The sequence below is a fragment of the Buteo buteo genome, chromosome 1 (genome assembly GCF_964188355.1).
Source record: "Buteo buteo chromosome 1, bButBut1.hap1.1, whole genome shotgun sequence".
In the NCBI taxonomy this organism is placed as follows: Eukaryota; Metazoa; Chordata; class Aves; order Accipitriformes; family Accipitridae; genus Buteo; species Buteo buteo.
This window is the reverse complement of record NC_134171.1, coordinates 39607316-39631504: the sequence shown is the minus strand read 5'-3', so window position 1 is coordinate 39631504 and position 24189 is coordinate 39607316.

Below are 24189 nucleotides of genomic sequence, written 5' to 3'. Positions count from 1 at the left end.
TTTAATGGCATTTTTTCTCCCAGCCATGTTATTACTGTTTGCAGAAGTTCACCACAGTTATAGGTGTTCATCTCCCTTTGGGTTTTTTTGTTTTTTTGTTTTTTTTCTTTCCAGTGGCATGAGCTCTACTGTCACAGATATTACAGGTGCATTTAATTGAACTCTAAGAGCTAAAAAATTGATCCATTGATTAAGAATGTTGGATTTCATTTGCTAAAAGGAAGTTGCAGCATCATAGGACTCCATTGTTTGGTCCGGAAGTAGCTTCTCATGTTCTCTAACCTGTGAATAAAAACTTTGGAAACATTTGACATATAAGCCATTTTCCCCAATATAACTTGAATCAAAGTTTAATAATACTACCAGTCTTGGGCTGACTTTCTCAACGCCTAAACTTTAGCATGTAAGTGACAAGAAAAATTAAAAAGCAGTGCATAAAGCAGAGCCGGATCATTGCCCATCATACAGAGGTTTGGAAAGGAACTCTTTATGTGTACACCTGTCACTGGCCACAGCAAAGCAGGGTGCTAACACTTTGCGCACTTGCACTCCTCTCTCTCTTGAGCTCTTGAATTCTGAAGGACTCTGTGGATCTAGCAATCCACCAGTGAGTATGAAAGAGGAATGGACTTGGAGAAATGTATTATACTGTCTTCCAGCAGAATGTGGTCATTTCCTGTAGCAGATTAAAAGAGAGAATGAACAGAACATGGCTCAGAGAATTCAAATGGTGTGGTGATGTGGATCAAAATCCATAGTCAAACAGAAGGCTAGTAAATTCATCTCAAACAAGAAGACCATTTTACAACCTCTTAAAAACAGAGGAGGGTGGGAAAAGCATGAGAGGAGATACAGAATACAGCCCCAACTAAAAACTGTAACAAGTATGTGGGGAGCATCTCCTTTATTTCTGCCTTAAAAGGTTTACAACTGTCTTCCTCACTAGTAAAGGCTTGTCTACCTTATTACCAACAGATAGTAGCTAGCAATAGTGAAATTCTTTAGCCTTACATGAAGTTTGGTGTCACTCTTATGTGAATACAAGTGTCCATGGAGGGACAAACTTGTTCCAGGGAGGGTCTTTGCAATTTCCAAACAGAAGCAGGATACAGATTCCAACCTGTGGCTTCACCAAATTGTTCCTGCCTCTTTGTCTCTGGTGTACAGAAGAGGTTATTAGGCAATAGATAGTTGTATTAAAAAATGAAGAAGTAAAATAAGAATATCACCTGCTTTTAAACAGGCGCTTCCAATCTTACAGATAAGGCTGTAATTGCATAGGGAAGTTTCCTTGACATCTTCTGTCATCATTTTTGTTAGATTAGTTTATCAAGAACTGTAATCAAATATAACGAGAAGACACAATCAGTGTGGCTCCTAAGAGGTGGAGTTACCCAGTCAACCACATAATTTCCAGCTTGAATGCTGTGTTAGGAAATCAGAGGCCAAACAGGGAAGAATATTTCAATATGGGAGCAGTAGCCAAGCAGCAGAAAGAATTTAAACTAGGAGGATATGTGCTCCGATTCCAAGGGTTGTCACAGTTTTATGCAAAAGGATGGGAAGGTATGGTGGAATGGGAAAACATTTCTAATTTACTTTCTGATGACAGATGAAAGCAATGTTATAAGACCATAAAGATACCACAACTTTGCACCCCCAGCGGAGTTTGTAGACAGTTCTGTGCTTTAAAATGTGTAGCTTGGGTCTGCCTATCTTATTTCTGACTGCAGTGTGATAACTTTGATCTCTTTTGAATACCATTTTAGTTTGCTTTCTCTTTTTGTTTCAGTCACCCTCTAGCATATCGTCTGACCTTTTTTTTCCCACATTGTGACACATACCGTCTGGTATTTAAATTATTGCTGAAACATATTCTGGCATAAAATCTCCATTTATTTGGTTTAGGTGGGCATATTCATTTCTACAAGAAGTCTCAGGAACCCAAGCCCCACTTTCATTTTGATCTTTACCTCATTCCCTCTGCTTAATATTTGTGTATATATATGTTCTTTTTTCCCTGATCCATTTAGTGAATAAAGTGAGCATTGTCTTATATCAGAGGAACATTTTTACTTTCAAAAATGCAAAATTAGAAGAATCTAGGGGAATATAACATGTATATATAATAAAAAATACTGCAATGAGTTAGTGAATGTAATTTATATCTCTATCAAGAAAATCCCAAACCAAGATCATGACTGAAAAGTTCACAAACAGAATCTGCAGTGCGCATGGGGTTTTAAATACCTGCTTCAGCTCTTTGCCATGTGGTTGATTTAGACACATGATGGGATTTATTTAAAGGGACACAATCAACTTGAAAATAACAGTGCTGTCTGAAAAATTGTTACTGAATGTAATTATAAGTAACAACTAAGATTACTGTAATTGAAAAAAGTTAATGAAAAAAACTCTCTAGTTTTTGATTGGTTTACATTGTGCATTTGACAGCTCTCTGTAATAATTATAATACCTACCTTTTATACAGCACTTTTCATCAGTAGACCACAGCAGCTTTACAAAAGTGTCGTCCATTTCCCTCTATGTATAGACAGTTTCTCTGTTTCCTCCACAGTCAGTCAATTTCTTCCTGTCTGAAAGACTTTTATAAACATCAGCTCAGAATCAAGAAAAAATCCAAAGCATTTTATGAAATGACAGATGTACTATTTAAAAAAAGATCACTATCAGCAGGGTTTAATTAACCACATTATAAAAAAAAGGTTGAAAATATCTTTGAGATTGTAAAATTGGAACAAGAAGTTGATCATTTAGTATCTTAATAATTTAAAATCTGTCTCAGATTTCTGATGTTCTTAAGTTATTTTCTGAATTCCATTAAACTCATTTAGCGTTCTATTAGATATTCAAGAAGAGAACATAACAAAGTACTACCAAAATTATCATATGTGTGTTAGAAATGAATTGACTGGGCATCCTTTATGCTTGTAAAGACAAAGACACCTAGAAACAAAGGCTTTTCTTTCCTCGTCTTATGAAAACCAATGTTTTCTTGCTCCTTTATCTCCATATTTCCTAATTTAGAGTTCTGAGTTCTTAATTGTTTGCTGCTATTGTGTTCAAAACCTTGCATTTCCAACTTGCAGTGAGAAAATATCTTGACTCTTGAATGCGAAGTTTGTGAAGATTGTTGCCTTTGTGGAAGAATGCACATTAAATGCCTCTGAGCTCTTCAAGTGGTGAAATAAATATATGGAACAATGTTTGGTACCTTTTGCTTTTCAAAAGACTTTAGATCTTGTAACTATACCCTCTTAAAAGCTTTTGCCATACACTCAGCAGCATGTTCTGCTTTTTTGTTAGATTCATCTTTTTGGCCTACTTTTCAAACTATATTTTAACTGGAACTCAAACTCTTTTCCCTTTCCTTCTATTTGCTGAAGCTAGCAATCCCATGCTGAGTAAATAATCTATAGTCCATGATCTACTATCCTATCAGCCTTGTTATCCTGGCTCCAAACCCCAAAATGTTGGATATCTAGCTGGTAAGTATTCCCAGGAAGGCTTCCTAATGACCTTCCCCACTGGTTACTATCATCATTGCTTATACACAGATAGAACTACCTTGTAATACACTGACTATATTTGGAAAAATTAATTGGGAGTTCTTATGGTGTTTTTGTTAGGAAAAGTGACATTTTTGAAGTTAAGAAAAATATCCCAATTCACTGTCTTTCATTAGATATAACAAAACATTGCTAGAGAAAATATATTCCCAGATGTAATGGTACTGCATTCTCTTGCAATAAAAGCAGCTTGGGATCCAAATCAATCAGCAGATGAGATTATTGCAGTCATTTGGCCGCCCTGCCATTTTTAAAACGTTTTTTACTGCATTTATAAAGCATTTAATATATTCTTAAGTGTAGTGCAAACATACCATTACTTATTAAATTATAGAACATAATGGAAAAAAGGTTTATACATAGATTAAATATCAAGAGGATGGAAATGCCTCTCTACAACTGATAAAATGTTATTTCAGCTCAGCTGGGAAACCCACATATGAATCTTACACCTTAGTAATCTAATTTTTAAAAATTGTGAACTCTTGAAGGAAAGAACCTTTACCTGGGCTAGATACAAAAGTTTATAATTTGGCCACTAAGGCTTTAACAAAATGTCTTTCTTCAAATATAAGAATGGGTGGTGCAGTTCTTTTAGTATTTTGTGTTGTCTCTGGATAAATGCAAAACCAACAAGACCCTTTATATGCAGGAGGACGTGAAGAAAACCAAATCGTTCTGCATTGCTGACTGTCCAGGCATGCGGGTGCAGACAACGTCCTTCCATTTGTATGTCTTTGAAACTGAGCTTTCCAAAATGAATGCACACTTACGTCTAGGTCAGCCATAAAGCTAGAGCTTCTCTGTGTGTTTAATGATGCACAGGATTTAGGTGTGGATTCTAGCTTTTATGACTAGCTCCTATTTTTTGAGCCTTCTGAAAAGAAAAATTTCAGCTTCCTCTGTTGCCATTTATCAGGTTCCCCTTTCCTATTAGTCAGGAGACTAGGAAACACTAGAAAAGGTCTTTTATACACAAATTGCCTAACTAATTACACTGCCAACTATGCAGCTATGGCAACTGATAGATGGATTTCACCTGAGAGTTATGAATTCCATGCTTAAAGCTGGAAACTGTGATAGGTGAAAAACCTAAGGTAAGGTAAACATCTCAATATAACTTGCTGAAATGAGCCCCCAAAAGGGCTACTCTGGTACACTGGAAGGGGTTTCCTGAGTGCCAGGACCAAGGTTGAAGTGACACACTGAGATGCCACCTGGCACACTTCATTTGCAATGTGGATGTGGGGTCCTACAGCAGTGAGCTCTTTACACATGCGTGATGGATGCCTCGGACCATGAACAGCTGCGAATCTAGTAGTAACAAAAATGCAATGTGGATGTATGGTTGTAGAGTAATAACATCACTGCGGATTCGATGGCTGCCCTTCCCTCTTTGCACTGCCTCCTTCCACAGAGTGAGAACTCCTCGTTCTCATAGGGGGGAATGGCAAAAAATCCTGATCGCACCAACACCCATCTGCCTCTGACTCTTTCAGACATGTATCATCTATGGAAGCATAAGAAAGGAGCAAGAACTGAGCCTCCAGCAAAACTGGAGAGACTGTCTTTGTGCAAAACAATTATGGTAAGAACTCATTAATCCCTCATATACAGGAAAGCTGATCAGGATCTGACCATAACCCTGACCTTACCCAAGAGAAGTGCAGCACAGAGGACAATATATGAGAGTAAGCAATCAGCTAGGTCAGAGTAGACCTATAAACATAAATGTTATATTCAATAGGGAAACGTGTCCTTGTGAAATTCTATTTTTGTAATGCTGGACTGAAATGTGCTGCAATTATTTTGGCAGGATGTTCAGAGAAATCCTTTCAAAGAAATCATTTGCTGAATGTGATGAGATTTTTTTTAAGAGAGCTTTTCAGATTTATTTTTTTTTACATTGCTGAAAAGACACACTGAAGCAAATGAATAATTGGCAGAACATGGAATATGTAACATGCTGTGTGAGAACTGGATGCATTCAAATCATCAGTTGTCAGAAATCAGTTCCTATACCAGGCACCTTACAATTGAGAATGTAATGACATAAATCTAACCTAGTTAACTTGGGTTCTCTGCACTAAGTGAGGAGAGATGGCACATTTTAAGTTATACGGTTGCTCAGCTGAGCTTTCATTAGTTCTGAAGTAAGTGCTCTTAAATAGCAGCCATGTACTGAGGTTGTAAATATGATTTGGGGTACTGTGTGTTTTCAGGGCTAGTCTCCAAGGTTAGCATCTCTTAGACTCCTTGTGTTTAAGAATTCAAGGAACTAAGAATGATAACTTACAGAAAATTGCTAGCCCCTTCTGGAAAAAAATATATGAGTTAGGGAAAAGTAGCTATATACCCTTAAAATTAAAATAAATGCAGAAGTATAATCATGCTTAATGGAAAGTTTTCAGACAGTTCTTAAAAGAAATTACACCTGATCACACTCTTCTAAGAGCTACTGCAAAACTTATTATTTAAAACTGAGAAAACTCATTTCCAAAGTAAGTTCACTGATAAAAGAGTTGGTGTTGCAGATGAGAACAAAACTCAGAGTGTGAAGGCTCTATTGCCTTGCAGTTGCCAAGTGAGTACAAAAGGCAGATGAAACGCTACAGCTCAGGCTAGTATCAATTCACAATCTCTTTGCACAGGATTTTGTTATTTTACTGGGTTAAAGGCATCAGAAAATCTGCTTTTCTCTTTCTCTCAGAGTTTTCATTCTTTGTTTTTGTTTCATGAAGGTTTTTATTTTCAGCCCTGAATGCAAAGCCCAGATAAGGACTTTCTTTCATTTTTTCTGGGATTGCTTTCATCTGACAGAATATTGGTTCCAATTTATGATTTCCTTGGCAAAGAACTATACCATGACATTTTTGCCTTTCCAACATTCCACCTTCTCAATAAACACTCTGTATCCTGATTCTCAAAAGAGAGGATATGACTTTAATGTTATCTTTATATGTCTGAAGTGGACAGCATCAGAGGATCCCAAACTTGGACAAACACATATTTGGAAAATAGAACTATGAGCAATTTTTTTTACCTCAAATACACTGCCAAATAGAAGAAAAACAATTTTTCATCTCTGAGAAATAAGTAAATTATCTACTTGGTCTCACTGCTTTGTAGAGATATTTAGATAATCTGAGGCTTGGTATTAATATGCACTTTTCAGTTCTGCCCTATACTTACACTTGCAAAGCCTTTTATAATGTTTAATCATTATTTCATATGTAAGATAGATAGACTAATACTATCGATGCTATCATGATTATTAATACTGACTTGAATTTTCAATGCATCTGGAAATAGTAGTTCTGTATCAGTTTGTCACTGTATTTAGGTAAAAATAAAAATAAATTTCTGTTTGAAAGAACTATAACTATTTGATGCTATTCATTTGGAAACTATGAAAGCCTGATATAAAACAAAATATATATCAAAATTAGATTAGTGTTTCCTGACATTCGCTAACAATTCCAAATGTAAGACTGCAACTTAATGATATATTTCAGTAAGATAGTTTTGATCCCCCAAAAAGGAAAAAAGTATTTAGTCTCTTATCCCAAAGTACTGTTCTTTCACATTTGCCATTTAGTATTCAAGTTTCTAGTTTCCAGGTCACCCATTTAAAAAGAAGGTTTTCCTAGCCTACTTTCTGATAGGCATACCTTTAAATTTGAAAGAGATGACTAGGAGCAGTATTATAGCAGTCATCTACTATAAAACTTCCTACTTTATTTTCTTGCTTTCTAGGGTGTAAATTCCTCCAAGATTTTCCTTTCCTCTTACTGTTCAGAAAATAATGTACTTATGAACAGTATGTGTATTTATATGCAAGGAGAAAGTATGACAACAGAGATGGAAGTGGGGGTTGCAAAATTTTATTAATTTAAGAAATAGTAGATAATTTAATAGAGTAGGATTTTTCCTATGTTTTTTTAGTGTCTGTCAGAGAGGCAAGCAGACATGGATGTAATGTACGTGAAACAAAGTTCTGTGGGAGTTCTGGCGGTATCAACGTGTGCAAGCTGTCAATGTTCTCAGAGTTAAGAAAAACAAATCAGTATAATAAATCAAAAAACGGTTGTTGGTGAATGATGACAGTGACTAATGTGTGGATATTTTGATTAATAGAATCTCAGTCTATGTACACATGCTCTTACACACACTCATGCACTTTTCTGGCATGAGACATGCTTTCCCATCTTTGCTCTCAGCCTGAACCATTGTGCATATGTTATACAGTCATCTATTTTTATGCTCTCATCTATGGAGTTCATGAACATTATGAATATGGGTCATAAAGTGAGGACTCCTTGTTTTAAGGTAAGAGTTGATGAGGTGTTTTAGCTGTTCCTGATTGCATCCATCATGCAGATGAAGATGTCCGTTATAAATGCAGATAATCAAATCTTACAGTCAGAAATCTAAACTGTTTGAATACGTAGAAGGCAGACAACTCTTTTTACAAAGCTTTCTTTTTGACAGCTGGCATTTGTAATGAATATGATGGTCAGTGTATGATCAGATAATTTAATACTTTTAGTGAATAATGAGATTACTTGAAGTTAGTTTAAGTTAAACAGTTAAAGGAGATACTACGTTTTCTGCAAGGAAGATGACTGTGAGGAACAATGAAGTGTTGACTGCTTTCAACAAAAGGTGGTCTGCTTTTGAGTATGTACATTTCGTGGGTGATAATAAGAATACCCATACCAAAGGTATTTCCTTTCCGTGGAGATTAGACTCACCCTAATCTACAGCTACATCTCACTAGATCCTGCTGTATTTATAGCTCCCATTCGTACAGAGGCTGTTAACTTAATTCACACCAGTTTGCACGAGAATGACAGGCAGTCCTATGATGTCAGGGCTTGCAGGTCACAAGAGCCGTGCTGAATCTTAAGGTACAGGCTTAAGTTTCATACTCCTTAGTCCTATGTGAGAAGGAAAAACTCCCTGCTGTAGTCAAGGTGCCTTTAGAAATACATTTTGCGGAAATCACGTTTGCTTAAGCCAAGACTTAGTGATGCTGGCATTAAAGCGTGAACACAAGTCAAAACCAGCAGATAGCAAGCTTCAGCTCAGTCCTGAACAATAATCCACTGAATAGTCAGAAGCTCAGGATAAAATTGAAGCCATTCACCAAAAGAGTGTGGTGCAACATCATTTTCCACCATGCTCAGTGCTGCAAAATCAGAGAAGAATAAAAAACAAAGGCAAAAGTTGCAGCATAAGTCCCACGAAGTACTTCTTCTACTTCAGATCAGAAAACGGTACCATGGATTTCCAACAAATAAATTCTACTGAAACAGAGAAATACAACAGTCAAATCTCCTCATCGTGTTAGGGAACAGAATGAAAGTTCAACTAACAAAATAGCGGCCTGAGGCTATTTTTCTCAGGATGAAAAAAAAGAAGCTGGTTTATGTTGTGGTAAAACCATTTGTTTTTCTTTTTCTAAACTTTCCTAATTGAACTTCTTAGTCTTGAGTCATGAAAACAAAAAAAAAAAAAAAGAAAAAAGAGTGTCTCTTCCTTTAGTTTAGAAAAGATTGCAAAATCCAGGATAACTTTATTCCAAAAATATCCTGAAGATGGCACAATAGGCACACGTTGCTGTATGGTTTGCTAAGGTCATACTGTAAGATGAGAGAATTTTTGCTAAAATATGAATCCTTTGGAAGAGCTCTTTAAAAAATAGAAGCAAAAGAGAAATTTAAAGCTTTTAAAGCACAGTCTATCAATAAAATTATTTTACAAGTGGAACACAGGCTGTTAATTTCATGCTGCCTAAAAGATTAATATAAACAGGTGGGCAGACAGGGACCCATCATGGTCAGGTGTTATTGGCAAGAATCAGTTTAATTTGTGTTGTTTAGTTTTTATCAATACATTTCCTTTGTAATTGTAAAGCAACTGATAACCTCATCTGTTATCTCCAGCATAATGTATAATCTACATCTAAATGCCAATTTTTATGAGGCCCATTTTGACTTTGGGAAAGACAAGATTACTTGCACGATCTCTATTTTATTAAAATATAAGAAATATTATAGGACATTTTTATTAAAAAAGAAAATACTGAGTGTCAAGTTGTATTAGCGATTGAATAAATCTGCATTATAGATGAATTAACCATAAATATACTCTCCACAACACTCTTAGGCACCCTGATAATATGGAGTTTATAAAACATGGGAGTAATTTCACAGATGTGCTATAGCTAAGGGTGATTCAGATTGCTATATCCAAGTATATATGTTATGCTTGGATTTTCAAAATGTGTTTAACAAAGGCCCTGTGCTGAAAGCTGGTATGGAATCAAAGCTGTCCCCATGGCAAGAAGGAAGAGTCCTTCTGTGGATTGCCACCTGAAAGACAGAGAAACAAGAACGTAGGACTAAATGAGCTGTTCTACAGTGGTACAAGGTTGTCAGTGGAGACCCACAGGAGCCTTTGCTGACACCTTTGCTATTTCACATGTCCATAAACAACGAAGAAAAGGAGAAGGAAGTGAGTTGACAAAATTTACTGGCAAGACTACAATATGTAAGGCAATAAAAGTGAAAGGCAGTGCCAGAGAGCTGCAGAGGGATCCCCCCCCGTATTAAGTGACTGAACCATAAGAGGATAGTTGAAGTCCAGTATGGGTAGTTATGTGCAATGTGATTTACATGGGGAAAACCAACTGTAACTGTATGTGCTCAATAGTGTTAGGTTTTACAGGAGCTGTTACCACTCAGAAAGGAGGTATAGTCAGTATCTCCAGCAGTGTACCAATATTGCAAACCACTGATTTTTACCGTCATCTTCATTAGGAGTTGATAACAGGCAAGATTGGGGCCACATACACAAAGGAAAAAGGCACCTGAAAGAAGAGAGACCATCCTGAAGACAAGCCTGGCACATATGAAACGTTTTCTCAGCTGCCATCTACTGTGGTAGTTGTGTGAATTCCTACAAGTGGAAATCATCTAACTTCAGTAATACAAATATCAAATGTCTAGTTTAAATATTTTTATTTTGTCACCTTTTATAGCCAATGTAGACAGCCATGCTCTTCCAGAGTGTGATTCATTCCATCCTGAACAGATGTCTAGGGTAAATGAAATGAAATGCTTTTCATCTCTCCATAGACTGTATAGGGAACCTAGACATACTGTAACTTACTGCTACACTGAGTGTCTAACACTTATGCAGCTACAGATGAAATTAATGTCACTCAAGTGTCTAAGTTCCCTCTGACAGTCTTCAGACTGCCCAGAGGCCGCTCAGTTCCATTCTAGTGGAGACCCATAAACGCTTCTCTCTTTCTCCCTCCTGTCTACCTTTCTCTGTGCTAAAAAGTACTCTCCTTCTACTTGTTCCCACCTCTGAAACTCTGAACCTTTCTTCATGTTCTCACAGCTGACTGGGATTATGTTATTTGTTAGGCTAGTGGAATGATTCCGGTCAAAACACCACCTCTGCGGGGTGGTGGTTCTTTTTCTTTTTCAGTAATAATTTGACTGTTTTATAGCAGTGTGGCCTCACAGTAACATTGCCCCATACCTGAGGATGTGTGAATGTGAGAGAGAGTGAGAGGGGGAAGAAAAGAGCATGGGAATTTGGTTGGCTTCCTCTCTGAAGCCAATGTACTGTAGACTCTTGACAGCAATGAGCAGTGTGTAAGTGTCTTTCTGGTGCTTAATCCCAAACAGGGCATTCTCAGTGGAGGCTCCTTTAATATCTCCTCTAGGAGCTTTTTCTCTGTGTGTAAATATTCATGGGAGCACTGACTGAAATGCAGGTTTCCCAGGAGAAGGTAGTAACCACAAGACTCCTGAATCCTTCTCACTCTGCAGGCTCCTATATTTATTTCTGTATTTTAAATGCAATGAAACAGCTTCAGAAGGGGAGGTTGAGGGATCTCATTTACAGGACAACTTCTTGTCTCAGATAAACGGAAATGTGGATACTTGTTTTCATCCATGTCAGTAATGTCCCTGCTCATTGCAGGAGGGTTGGACTAGATGACCTTCAAAGGTCCCTTCCAAACCAAACCACTCTATGATTCTATTTTGTAGCCTATATAAATGCTGTAACCTTCAGGCATTGGATGGCAGGGCCTATATTGCAACTATTTCTAAATTTTATGAAAAGCAATGTCTTAGGACATTTGATCCAGGAAGGATTCCTGGCAGTAGAAGGTAAATGGGAGAAAATGTTTTATTCCACCAGATTTTTTTTAGAACTCCTCCTCCTTCCCAGGTCCTCCTGTGAGCTGGCGTAAGCAGCCCTCTTTCCAGTGTAAAAGTTCTGGCGAGTCCCTCTCTCCACAGGGCTAGTTCTCCCCCTGCTTTATATTTTTCTCAGCCAGAGTGTCTGGCTGAGGGCTGTGAACTCTTCCAGGCAGGAAGCATTTGAAAAACAGTTGACAAGTTTCCATGAGGTGGCCGGAGCTGGAGGGGAAATGCCACTCCAAGTGGAAGAAATCCACAGTGGACAGTAAGGCTGTGAGAGCCACCTGGAGCCAGGCCCTGAAGGGGTGCTGCTCCCTGCAGGCTGTGGGTGTAGTGCCCTTCCATGTTGCCTTTCTGCTACCCCCTTTGCACAGTTCTGCAGGCCAGATTTCTCCTTGGCTAGGATATTTATGGCTTTGGGACTATTATCACAGGGTTTGGATATGAACATGGACATACTGACAGCATAGTTCAGGCATAAAGGGTGAGGGTCTTGGCTAAAATACAGCTCCTGAGCAAAGGAGGGGGGCCAGCCTCCTGTTTGTTTCCAACAAAATGTTGATAGTTTTAACCTTTTCTGCTCTATTATTAAGGAATTTACCATCTCCAAATTATTCTATCCCATTGCCAGGATTTCTTCTGTTCCTCTGAAGGTGACTGGAGCAAAGCTGCCTTTCATGGGGACTAACTATGACTGCCCATATGGATAATTAGGCTGCTCCAGCTGTGTGGGGGGTATAATTTCCAGCTGTGGGGTGGTAGTAAACAGCTGGGGGTGGTAATTTTTCAAACTGCTCCAGCTACATTCACAACATATGTCTATGCCCTAAGGATTTTCAGTAAACTAACTGTATTATTTGCAGTATTTAGAGCATTTCTTATTTCAAATGTACAAAGTAAAAGCCAACACTGCAGATTCTGAGGTAACTTAATCTTACTGTAAGCAAAACTGCCAAATATTTAAGGACAACAGCTGCGGCTACTCCTGCTTGAAAGAATTTCTATTACCAACTGAGAAAAGAGAAAACAAAATATTATGAAAATTTATAGAGATCTATAGCACACTTCCTGAATCTACTTAAACTCTGCCACTCAATTTTCCTAATCAATCAAGTCTGTTAATAGTGCTGTTAAGATTTACAATATAAACTGAGTGCAGTGCAAGTCTGGTAGAAGTGGAGCTCTTCTGAAAGTTTTCCTGAGAATTACTGTGTGTTAATACTAAAACTTTTGCATTAATGGATTTACTATGAATAGTCAGTTTTATGCCTCTGTAGGCTAATCTTGTGGCACGTTCCTTTTTGGATATATTTCCTCTGGCAAAAAGTTCATATACAGAATATAATTGTACTATAATGCGTATAACAGTCTGTCTCTTAAACTAATTGTATGTAGGATCCCTATGAACCTAATATCCTGCTACTAAGATATAAATAGCAAGTCCTAGTCATCTGTGGAAACTGATTTGGTAGAAGGCAGTGCTGTTCTGCACGCCTGTGTCTGCACGAGATTCGGGGCTCTGGAGTGTGAGAACAGTAGCATGCAGATATATAAGGCATTTGGTGGTGGCACTTCTGCCATGATGAGATTGCTTATGGCATGTAGGGCAACTAGCAATGCTAAGTATCTGTGAAATAAGGCCCCTGATTTAGGGTCCTAAATATAGCTTTTGCAATTTGCTTCAGGCTCTTAAATTTGACTATTTTGACTTAGCTGCTTGCAGAACCATAGTTTATCATTTCTGGTGCAATGTTCAGCCAAATTATAAGAGTTCATGCAAAAAGAGTTGTTTCAGACATTCTGATAGACCCCAAACTGTCATACACGTGCATTGTATAATAGATAGTGGTATTATTATCAAAAATTCTCAAGAGAAATCATGGTTACCTTGCCTGCTTTCACTGTCTGAAGTTTTTCATATGGTTAAGAAAAAGACTTACTCATGATTGCAGAAAACTGGTTCTTTTGAACTAAGCATTGGTTGTAATGGTTTTACATATTCTGTTGCTGTATGATAAAATGGATTTGTTAGATAGCTTCAGCACAGCAATATTCAAAAGGATTTAACAACCGATGTTTTCAAAGTACCATCTTTTACTGGTTCTTTTATTGTTTCAAAACATTTTTGAAATGGAACAGTAATAATAATAATAATTCATGTGTATGATTCCCTTCAATTCTAAATCTCAGAGTACATGCATTAATAAATTAAGCCTCACAGCAGCTCTGTAATTTAACAGTATTTTTATCCACATCTGACAGATGGAGAAACAGAGGTACTGAGAATTATAGATGCATTTGCAAAGGTGTGATTAGGCTGTACGGAAGAGAATGTGAATACAGTATTTAGAGTACTCTAGAACTATGGAGAATTTTCAAGAATAGAAGGTATGTTCTTTTGAAAATGTGGTCCTTCTCAGGGCATGTAGGCTGATGGCCTGAACTGGCAAGTCAGCATGGCACAGCACTGCTCTTTCAAATGTATTGATTTGACTCTGTCCTAGTTAAAGGATCTCACCGCTGCTGCTCTTTCCATGTTACAGATCGGCATTCTGAAACCCCGCTCAACAGCAGACCGGTATTTTGATACTCCACTATAAACCAGTCCCATACTTGAATTCATGTAAGGTGATACTTTTCAAGATTATGAATAGTCCACACAGTGCCAATAACACTGGAAACATGCAGAGCGCAAATGACAATTGCTTACGTGCTTTCTGCAGACAGTCAGTGATTGTAATACAAAGTGAGGTGTTCCTGACCCAATTTTTTGGAATACCAGCTCTGGAGATGGAAGCAGCTCCTGGTTTGTGCCAGGCAACATATGCATGCCAGCTGCCACTTTGGGCGACACTCATGTACAACTGAAAAGCATGTTGTGTGCTACTGAAGATGTGCACATTGTGGACTGGGAGCACCTGCTCTACTTAAGATTGGGACTGGCCCTGCTTATGTGAGTGAGCATCGACTGCTCTGATGCCTTGCAGGTTGCCTGGGTCCATGCAGATTTGCCGTGTGTCCCAGTGAACAGAGATTCTGCTCAGCTTCATGTTCCATATCTGTGCCAGCTCACTGACTCTTGGAAATTATTTGGGAGAGGTGAACACATCAGCATTAGGGCACCGTTACATACTATGACAGCTTCCTTCTAAGAATCCTGGTGTCAGTGCTCAAGGCAGATCAGAAGCCAAATAACCTTTTCTTGGCACCAGAGGTCCTCTTACTGTTTGCAGATATAAGGAAGACATTCTATTCTTTTCTTCTGTTCTTTTTCAATACAGAACAAGGACACTATTTCAAACCTCAAATAGTAGAACATGCATCAACAACAAATTACTACAATGGCTCTTCGGACTGTGATAAAATATTAATTACCATCTAGCTGAGGTAGACAGAAGTGATCAAATCAAACAGCACTTGTCACTTAGTGCTTGTCTTATTCTCAGAGTTTGGACCTCTCATTTTAATACATCCATAGAAATGAGTAAGTTTTAGTGTATTAGAAATCCAGAATTATTTTCTGCAATTGTTCTGTGAATGACTAGAGTAATGACATCATTAGAAAAATTGCTCTAAGTGATTTACAGTTACTTCAATATTCATTTTGTTCTTAAGTTTTGTTCTTAAGTTAAGGGTCCATTGCAATAAGCGGAGGAAAAGTGCTGTAAATAAATTTCCATCCGTGCTTACATGCAAACTTCAATCATAACAGGAAGAGTTCTACAGGGTAATAATGTAATATGGTCGTGAATTATGAATGTCTGTGGGACAAGTATATTTATAGAGTAGCAGAGATTGTTCATGTTCTTATTGGACATATTTTTGCTCATGTTTACTGTTTTGTTTCTTTTATTTTCTAACACTGGGAATTACCAAGTTATCGGAAGGAAGGTGACTAAATCTCATTGGTCCAATTGACCTTAAAACAACTGTTATGGCATTTCCTAAAGATACAAATAAAGCCTCAGAAATTCAAGCATAATATGTTTTGAAAAAGATGATCTAATAAGTATTTTTGTATAAAGCTATATGATTTCAGTTTAAATCTCAGAGTGTGTGTTTTTCCCACAAAGTTAATGAAGGAAATCTTAATTCCTATGTTTATTTAGACTGTAAGATGAGCGAGACATCTGTTTTTCTGCCAAAGTTCCTGCTTTGCACTGGGTGTATGTTTGTGTCCGGTAAGTTTGTGAAAGGTATTATTCTGAATCATCTTCGAGTGATGGGAAAAGATGTAGGTGGTAGAAAGGAAAATGATTTTTTCTATTCATTACCTCATTACTCATTTATGAGGTAGTGGGGCTGTAACTTACAGTGATCTCAGTTCAGTTGGCTGGGGCTTTGTCGGGTAAACTACTGCAGCGAGAATGGCACCCAGCCAACCTCATCCCCCACAGTCCTGGAGTGGTTCTTTCTTCCCTCTTCATTTTCCACATCCAAGGGTTTAAAGTAGGAAATATAAACTAGTTGCCCTAGCTTTATGCTGTTCAAGGACTCCCTGCTCTGAAAAACTCTTAGCTGCTTGTTTAAAGTGTTGTTAAGTGGCCATCATTCTACCAGAGTTAAAACACATTTAATTAAGTCTGAGGCTCTTGCCCATTGTTTTTATTTTAAAAATATTTAGGCTATTGATTAGCTGGATTGGCTCTTCTCCATTTCCTTAGTTAGAAGACGTCTTTGAGTTTCCCTGGTGTGGGGGCTTTTTTCCCCTATATATGTGCTGTACATAAAAATAAAGGCACATTAATTATGCCACAAGCTGGTTTATGAGGAATGCAAATAATATGAAAATGAACTCAAACCAAGAGAAACATAGTATTTATAATGACTTTAGTTAAACTGCATGATGTTTTCAAGGCAATATATTGGAGTAAATTTCTTTGCAATTAAGTGAGAAATAAAGATTTAGACCTACTTTACTATGTCCGAAGCATGGAGTTACAGAAATGTCATTTCCAATTCCTTTTTCCCTTTGCCTTTCTGCACCATCTGGTTGATGGATGTATAACAACAATGAGCTGTTAGCCACCTTCTTCTAGTGCTTTTCCCAATGCATTCACTTGTCATTAATATCCCACACTTGAGAGCAAGGTCTTTTCATTGTTTGCCTTTTTAGTGTTTGAACAAAACAGATTTACACACTTTCAAGTGAGTTTATGAAGACTGCTTTGGTTTCAGTGAACAGATAAGTTTATCTTTTCTACTTTTGACAAAGTTGGTTATATCCTCCTACCTTGAGTTTCTTGGAAGGATTGTCCACTGCCGGGGCTGCATTCTCCTTGAGCGTTCTTAATTTTTTCAGTACCCTTCATGTTACAACTTTTGTTGATCTTTTACATTCTAATTTGCTTTTTTTCCCTATCAGTCCTAGCAGCTCTTGCACTACAAAATATGTCAGTGGCTAGCAAACTCTTTTTCTAAATCTCAAGCTATTCCAGCCCGGCAAATATTTCAGCTTGTCACTCTTTGCTTTTCTTTAAAAGCTTCCCTGTTTTTCTCATTTTCTAGCATATTTACAGTACCACCATGTTCCCTGACAGCTGAGGCCATACCTTGTGCCATTTCCAACTCATTTGTCTTTGCTATTCATCCTTCATGTCTAGGCTATCTACAATTTCTTTCTATCCAAAGTAGTGCTGATGATTCAATAATTTTTTGTTTGCTGAGGCAGCTAAAATTTTCCCAAGCTTCTTCAGTTTTCTCACTGGCTATGATCTCTTTGGCAACTTTCATTCCACATTATCTCATCCTTGCCCTACCCCTCCCTAGTGCTTCATTCAGATCACTGCTGTTGAAACTTAGCCCACTGTTGTCATATTGCTCTTTGAACTCCTATTTTTGCTATTCTAATGCCTTTTGTGTGTGTGTGTGTGTTTTGTTTTCATTGTTAAGCATTTAAGAATTAGGTCCCTGTTCACTTTGCCTTGCATTCCACAGCCTTGTTGTTTTGTTGTTTTCCCTCTCTTCCGCTCTGCTAATGGTGCTTGCATTTTTTCTTTTTCCTTTTGTACTTCTTAGTGTTTCCAGATATTCCCTTGGTTTGGAAAGTTCTTCTTCATCTCAACTGTAAGGTGTCTAGCCTTCTACTTCATGTTTCTGCATAAGGTATTAAATACCTAAGACCTAATTTCACATAAACTATAGTCTCATCAAAACTGTCAGATATTAGTCTTTGATGGGGAAACTGCATCAGTCAAACTCCATCCTTATTCTACCATTAATCCACAGTTATGGCATATCCAATACCAGTGTTTAGATCCTCTGGGGAAGAGTTCCTAATTTCTGTCTCAGAAGAAAATTAGGTACACCTATGTATGCAGATCTGTTTAGGACAATTAACAAACAGAAAAGGGACATAATGTATGTTGAGGTTCTCTATAAGCATATTCCCTTATTCTAAAATATCATTTGTTTGGTTACAAACTCTATCTTTTCCCTAAATACAACATATGAAACCAAATGCAAATCTCTTCTTGGTTACTCAGAGCATACCAGTAGTTGACTTGGCATACAGTGCTTTTTCTGTAGTTCTTTCATGATCACAGTCATGGCATTGCAGGTAGTGTTTATTTAGGTAAAGGCAGATATAAAGAGTTAATTTTGTTCTCTAATGAGCAGACTAATTTCTAGAACTACAGACCCTTCTCTAATTCATCTCATATTCCCTGTATTCCAGAACAGAGCAGAGACTGACCCTTAACAATTTGTTCTGAGAGAGGAACCTTTATACTCATCAGTAATGTGCTTAACATTATGGCAGGTTTGGGCAAGGACATGGCAATAACTTTCTTTTAAAAAAGAATAGATATTTAAAAAGCAGGATAAGAGAGGAAAATAATGTTCATATGCATCCCTGAACACAACTGTGGCTGATTACAGCATATATTTGTATATGTGTTTTATCCTAAAATATAGTGTGAAAATAAACTCAGACCCTTAGCACTAGAGGTCACTAAACACAACAATTTTAAAGAGTCTGTAAACTGTGCTCTGTTTTTTGTTTGTTTTTTTTTGTTTGTTTTGTTTGTTTTTTTTTAAACTGAACACTTCATTTACATTACTACAGTTAAAACCCTCAAGAGATAGCAATAGGTGAGAAGCCGTCTGCTCCTGTGTATAAATGTGGAAGGTGGTGACAGTGCAACTGCTCAGCTGAGACTGTTCCTCATGATGCAGGAGCCTGTGCCTCACTGATGAGTGATAAGTAGAAGGAGGAAAGGATATATCACTTTATTTCACTTTTGCTCCAACTTGCCTTTGTAATCCAGGCATAAAATAAGGAAATTAGCTAGGTTTTCAGACAAGTAGGTGATTATGCCCTTGTGAGAGGAGATGACTTGGAAAACTTAAATTCCTTTAGAAAAATAAGCTTTAATTCAGAGTCTAAGTAATAGGTTAAATTACAGAGGAAAGGTTAGATATTAATGCATACTGATAGCTTGAATCTTAACAGATGTATCTTTTTCAGAGACCTTCTGTCTTTGACATGAAGTGTTTCACAAGACATATCAGTGCAAAAAAACCCAAACAAAAACAACTACCAAAGGGACAAATGTTACGAAGTTCTCAGCCAGGTGAAATGAAATGACAGAACTTTTGGCTATCTGGCTTTGGAACTGTTGGAAAAAACTGATATTATGTGGTGTTAGTTATGTTTGGTTTAAATGGCTTTCCCTAAACACTTTCATGGCTATATGATGTTATCCTTCATGTCTATAACACGATGTTCCTGCAAGAAAGAATGGGTTTGTCACAAGAAAAGATGTGGAGAAGAGATAGGCTAGGGAGAATTTGGATCACTCTTGTGGAGGAAGAAGGATGCAGGCAATAAAGGTCATCTTTCCCAAAGAATGTGTTGCTCTGCAAAATCTGTAGTGGAACTTAGGATTCCTACTTCATGCAATTCCCCTGGTAGCAGCAAGCATCTATGAATTTCACCCAGTGCCGTGGTCCTTCCTGCTCCTGATCTGCACAGGAGATGACTAATTATTGCCACTGTGAACTACTCTTTCAGCTCAAGCAGCACAAAGCTTTCTCATCCTGATATAAACCCTTGCTGCTCTCAGTTTTGTACCACATGATAGAACTGGATTCTTCATTGAAATTTTAGGTAATTTCATGAAAAAGCTCCCTTACAGGAATTTTATTAGCATCAAGAAGGAAAATAATTTCATAGTCAGGACATTTCACAATTCACTTTACTTTTCTAATCATACTTTTGCCCTCTGCAAATGTATTATTCTGCAGGATTAAACTGTATAGTATATATGTGTTTTTAATAATGGGTCCAATTCATTGTACAAGAGGAAAGAAATATACACTGAAGGACACTATTGTCTATCGACACCAAATTAGTAGACCTTCTTGACCTTAATTTCTTTGCTCTTTGGTTCTCAATAATCTTGCAGGAGTGTTGTGAACACTGGTTAATTGATATTTTTAATTGTTTAGGTACTGTGGTGATGAGCACCAGAGAAACTCATAAGGAAATTAACAATTCTGTCTTGAGAGGAGGGTTTGACTAGTATGCAGTAAATAAGGCCTCAGGTCACACATTGAAAAATGAGTAGAAAACAAAATATTGAGTAGTTGCTCATTATGTGAACATTCTGTGCACTGAACGAAGCAGAGGTCCTGTGGAAAAGTGATCACATAATCAGATTTTGTCATGAAGCTTATGCACGAAGAAGGCTGAATGAAGGATGCACAGGAAAATTAAGATGAGCATTCCTTAACATTTGAAAGCTTTCTTCAATAGCCTTATGGTGTTCTTTCAGCATAATTTGGATTTTTACATGTGTATTTGCCTTATGTATGTGTGTGTGAAAGAAATTTCCTATTGCTTTGAAATGCATGAACCATTAAGAACTGACATGATGAATCCTGAATGAACATTCAGTCTTATATCTGTTGTATCTGGCCTTTTCAAGGAGAATTTTAAAAATAAATAATAAGATGAAAAACACATTCTGTGTCTTTCAGAGTAGTTCACACTTTTTCCTTGAGCTTGTTTGAGATCAGCACTTGAAATTTTCAGGGCACAGTTGCAAGGAAAATGGGTTTTCTTCAAACTATTCATATAATATTTTTTCTACTTTTCTCTTTGTGGCTGATGGATTAATCTGACTACATTCTGAAAATGCCAATCTAGAAAGACCTGTTCCCTGTCAAAGATTATCTTTCAAGTAAACAGTTAGGTGCTGTGGCAAAAGAAAAGAATTGTGCTTCAAAGAAAATTAATTTCCAAACAAGCAGCTAGAATTCATTTTTATCAGATGATAAAGGATTTATAATGCATAGTCACACCTACATTTGTGATACCAGCTTAACAAATTTCTGTACACTGCTTTTGCTTGGAAAAAGGGGTGCTCCTTTTAAACAGTTACTGGCTTCCCTGGCACTAGATCTAGGGGAGAGGTTATCGGATAACATATTTGAAAACATAGTGAAGGAGTGAATATAAGTTTTTGAGCTTCTGTTTGGCAATGGATGTTTTAAACGCACTTGGAAGATGGAGAGTTGTGAAGTATTTGCTTGGATTTTAAATTGAAACTCAAATTCTGGAGTGTGAATCTTTGTTGAAGAGAAATGTGTACTCAGTTTTTAGATGAAAAAAGAAAGAAAAAGATGCCACTAAAATACATGATGCCACTAATACTTATGTAAAGAATTGAAGATAAAGGCAAAGAATAGATTAAGTTTCTATATATTTCCAAAATGCTAAGTAAATAATAGGAGATATCTGATATGCTAGATAACATGACATACTTATCATGGAAACTTCTTAGATTTTTGGCAAGCTTTAGTGTAACATCTTGTCCTTAATTGGCAACCAGAGTTTATACTTACAAACTGTAAGCAAGAACACACATTTTTTTGGCTACTGCAAAGAAGAATTAAATTTTTTTTCTTGAAGAGTCATGGCCACAAAAAGCAAAAGACTGAGCCGTAGTAAAGCAAGCATATCTCTAGCAGTTCCAGATATCAAAATCTGTTTTGAAAAATAGTAGGTCTTACCCTAGTCTTCCTATTAATATCTCTTTACTTAGTTTTCATGACTAAGGCTTTTGTAGTTCATATTGCTCATTCAGCAATATATATTCAAATATATTCACAATAGTTTTTGCCAATGAATAGACTCAGAAAAATGATTCAGCAATCTTTCAGTGTAAAGTTGTCGTACTAAGATTACTCATGATTTGGCAATCAGCTTCACTGCATAGTATTTCATAGAGCTATAGGGCTGCTTCTTTACTCATAACGTTTTTTCAAAAATCAGAAAATAAATTTTTATGCCTTGTGATTTGAAAATACAATCCATCTTAAAAAATGGATCTTTTTCTTTCCAGGGAATTTAACAAACTACATGGAGCAGGAGAATATACCTTCAGAAATACTTTCCACTGTGTTTCAAGAGCAGATCTGAATGTGTGGGGATTTCTGTCACGTATTATTACTGGGGAGCAACTGGATTTTCTAGATTATTTTGGTAGTAACTGTAAAAATGGCTATATTTCTTTTGATTTTTTTTTTTTTTCCCAGATAGTTTATTTTTATCTTGACATTTTGCCCATCCTGTGAATTGCATCATGGGGAAGAAACAGCAGTTTGTCTCAGAGCAGTTCAATTTCAATCTCTAGGTGACAAGTTGATATTTCTTTCCTCTTGAAGAAGCTTTTAATATGATGTGTTAAATGTCAAGGAAACTCTTCAATATATATTGAACTTTACTAACCTTATTTCTCTTAATATTAATGACATATTGACAGCATGTTTTGAAAAATGAACACTTCTCACAGATGTCAGGATCCTATACTCATGTTATTCCTACAGGAATACTACTTTCCAATTGTTGTTCAGAACTGTGGTAACTTTTGCAATGGCTTTTTTTTTTACAGACTTTTACAGACTTCTAAAAAATGCACTTCGTAAGTTTTATTTCATTATTGGATGCTGACCGTGCTGATCTAATGGATAAGAGATCACAAGTTAGTTTAGTAAGTTTGTAAGTTAGCTTTGAAAAATAATTTTAAATTGGGATCTGAGGTTTCTGAAGCTATCTCTGTTATGCTGATTTATTGATCTTATAAATCCAGGTGACTAAGTGAGGGTATCCCATAAGTGCTATTATACGTGAGAAGAAAATGGAATTTTTGTCCTCGAAAACAGCAAGTATCTGTATTGGAGTTGATGTCCCAGCTCATGATAAGCAGTGCTGAAGGTCCATAGGAGAAAATAGCTCTATGAAGACATTAAAAAATGAGAGTTGATCATTTCTTAAGCAAATCTCACAAAGCATACCCTAAAATAGGTCTTGACTGAGTTGCCTAAACATTGGCATCTGGAGCCATTTGCAGTGCCACATTCTGGGACACCTGTATCAGGTCGGCAAATTCAAGACCTGATAGAGGGAGACCTTCTGCAGCTGAATCTGGCATGTGGAAAGGATGCCCCTGGACATCTGCAAGAATACCAGCTGCCTGTGTCTAGACAACTGAGGTGAATCCCTAATGACAGCTGCATATTCTTCTGGGCCCAGAGATGCCGTGTACTGCACTGAATATAATGAGATTTTAGTCCCTTAGCTCACATGTCGCTGCCTATACATAGACACTTACATTGTCTTAATACACAACTGAAACCTAGCCACAAAGTTTCCTTCCAAAGCTGGTCATATACAACTTCTAGCTTCTCATCGTCCTTCTGTTTGTTGCATGATAATTACATATTAGTGTATTCTTCCAGACATTAAAAATAAAACCACTCAATATCATCCTATTTGGACAAAACTCAACTGAGCATGTAAGTGGAAACCATTCTACTTTGAATACATTAAATCCAAGTTAAGGATTTTGTTGCAGTGACACAACATTTGCAATGTGTTAACATTTTTTAGTATTGGCTCAAAATTAATTACTTTTGGGAAATTTCTTCTCTGTTTGCATCCAAACTTATTTAATAAGTAGGTTCCAAGAATTCAGACAACAGAATTGATTAAAATTTGGTTTTACTCTAAAATACTTGTAACATTTGGCAAGAAATGGGGTGCTGCTCAGATTTCAGTTTCTGATTTACCATTACAGTTCTGTCTCAATCATATTTATATAAGCTGTCAAAAATATATGAACTACAGAACTTAGCTATGGAGCTTAAAATGCTGCTTTTGTCAACCATTTCTTTTCTCATTCCTTGCTTCTGTTTCTGCCTTTGCTGAATTTGCTAAATAAATTATCCAGGATTTTGCATTGACTGTATCTCATTCAAGGAAAAGCCTAATTATTGAACCTGAATTCTGCTGAATGGTTCTGTGCACATCTTACTTTCTCTTTAATACCAGATAATATGGTGTTAAATGCAGTTTGTCCAATACG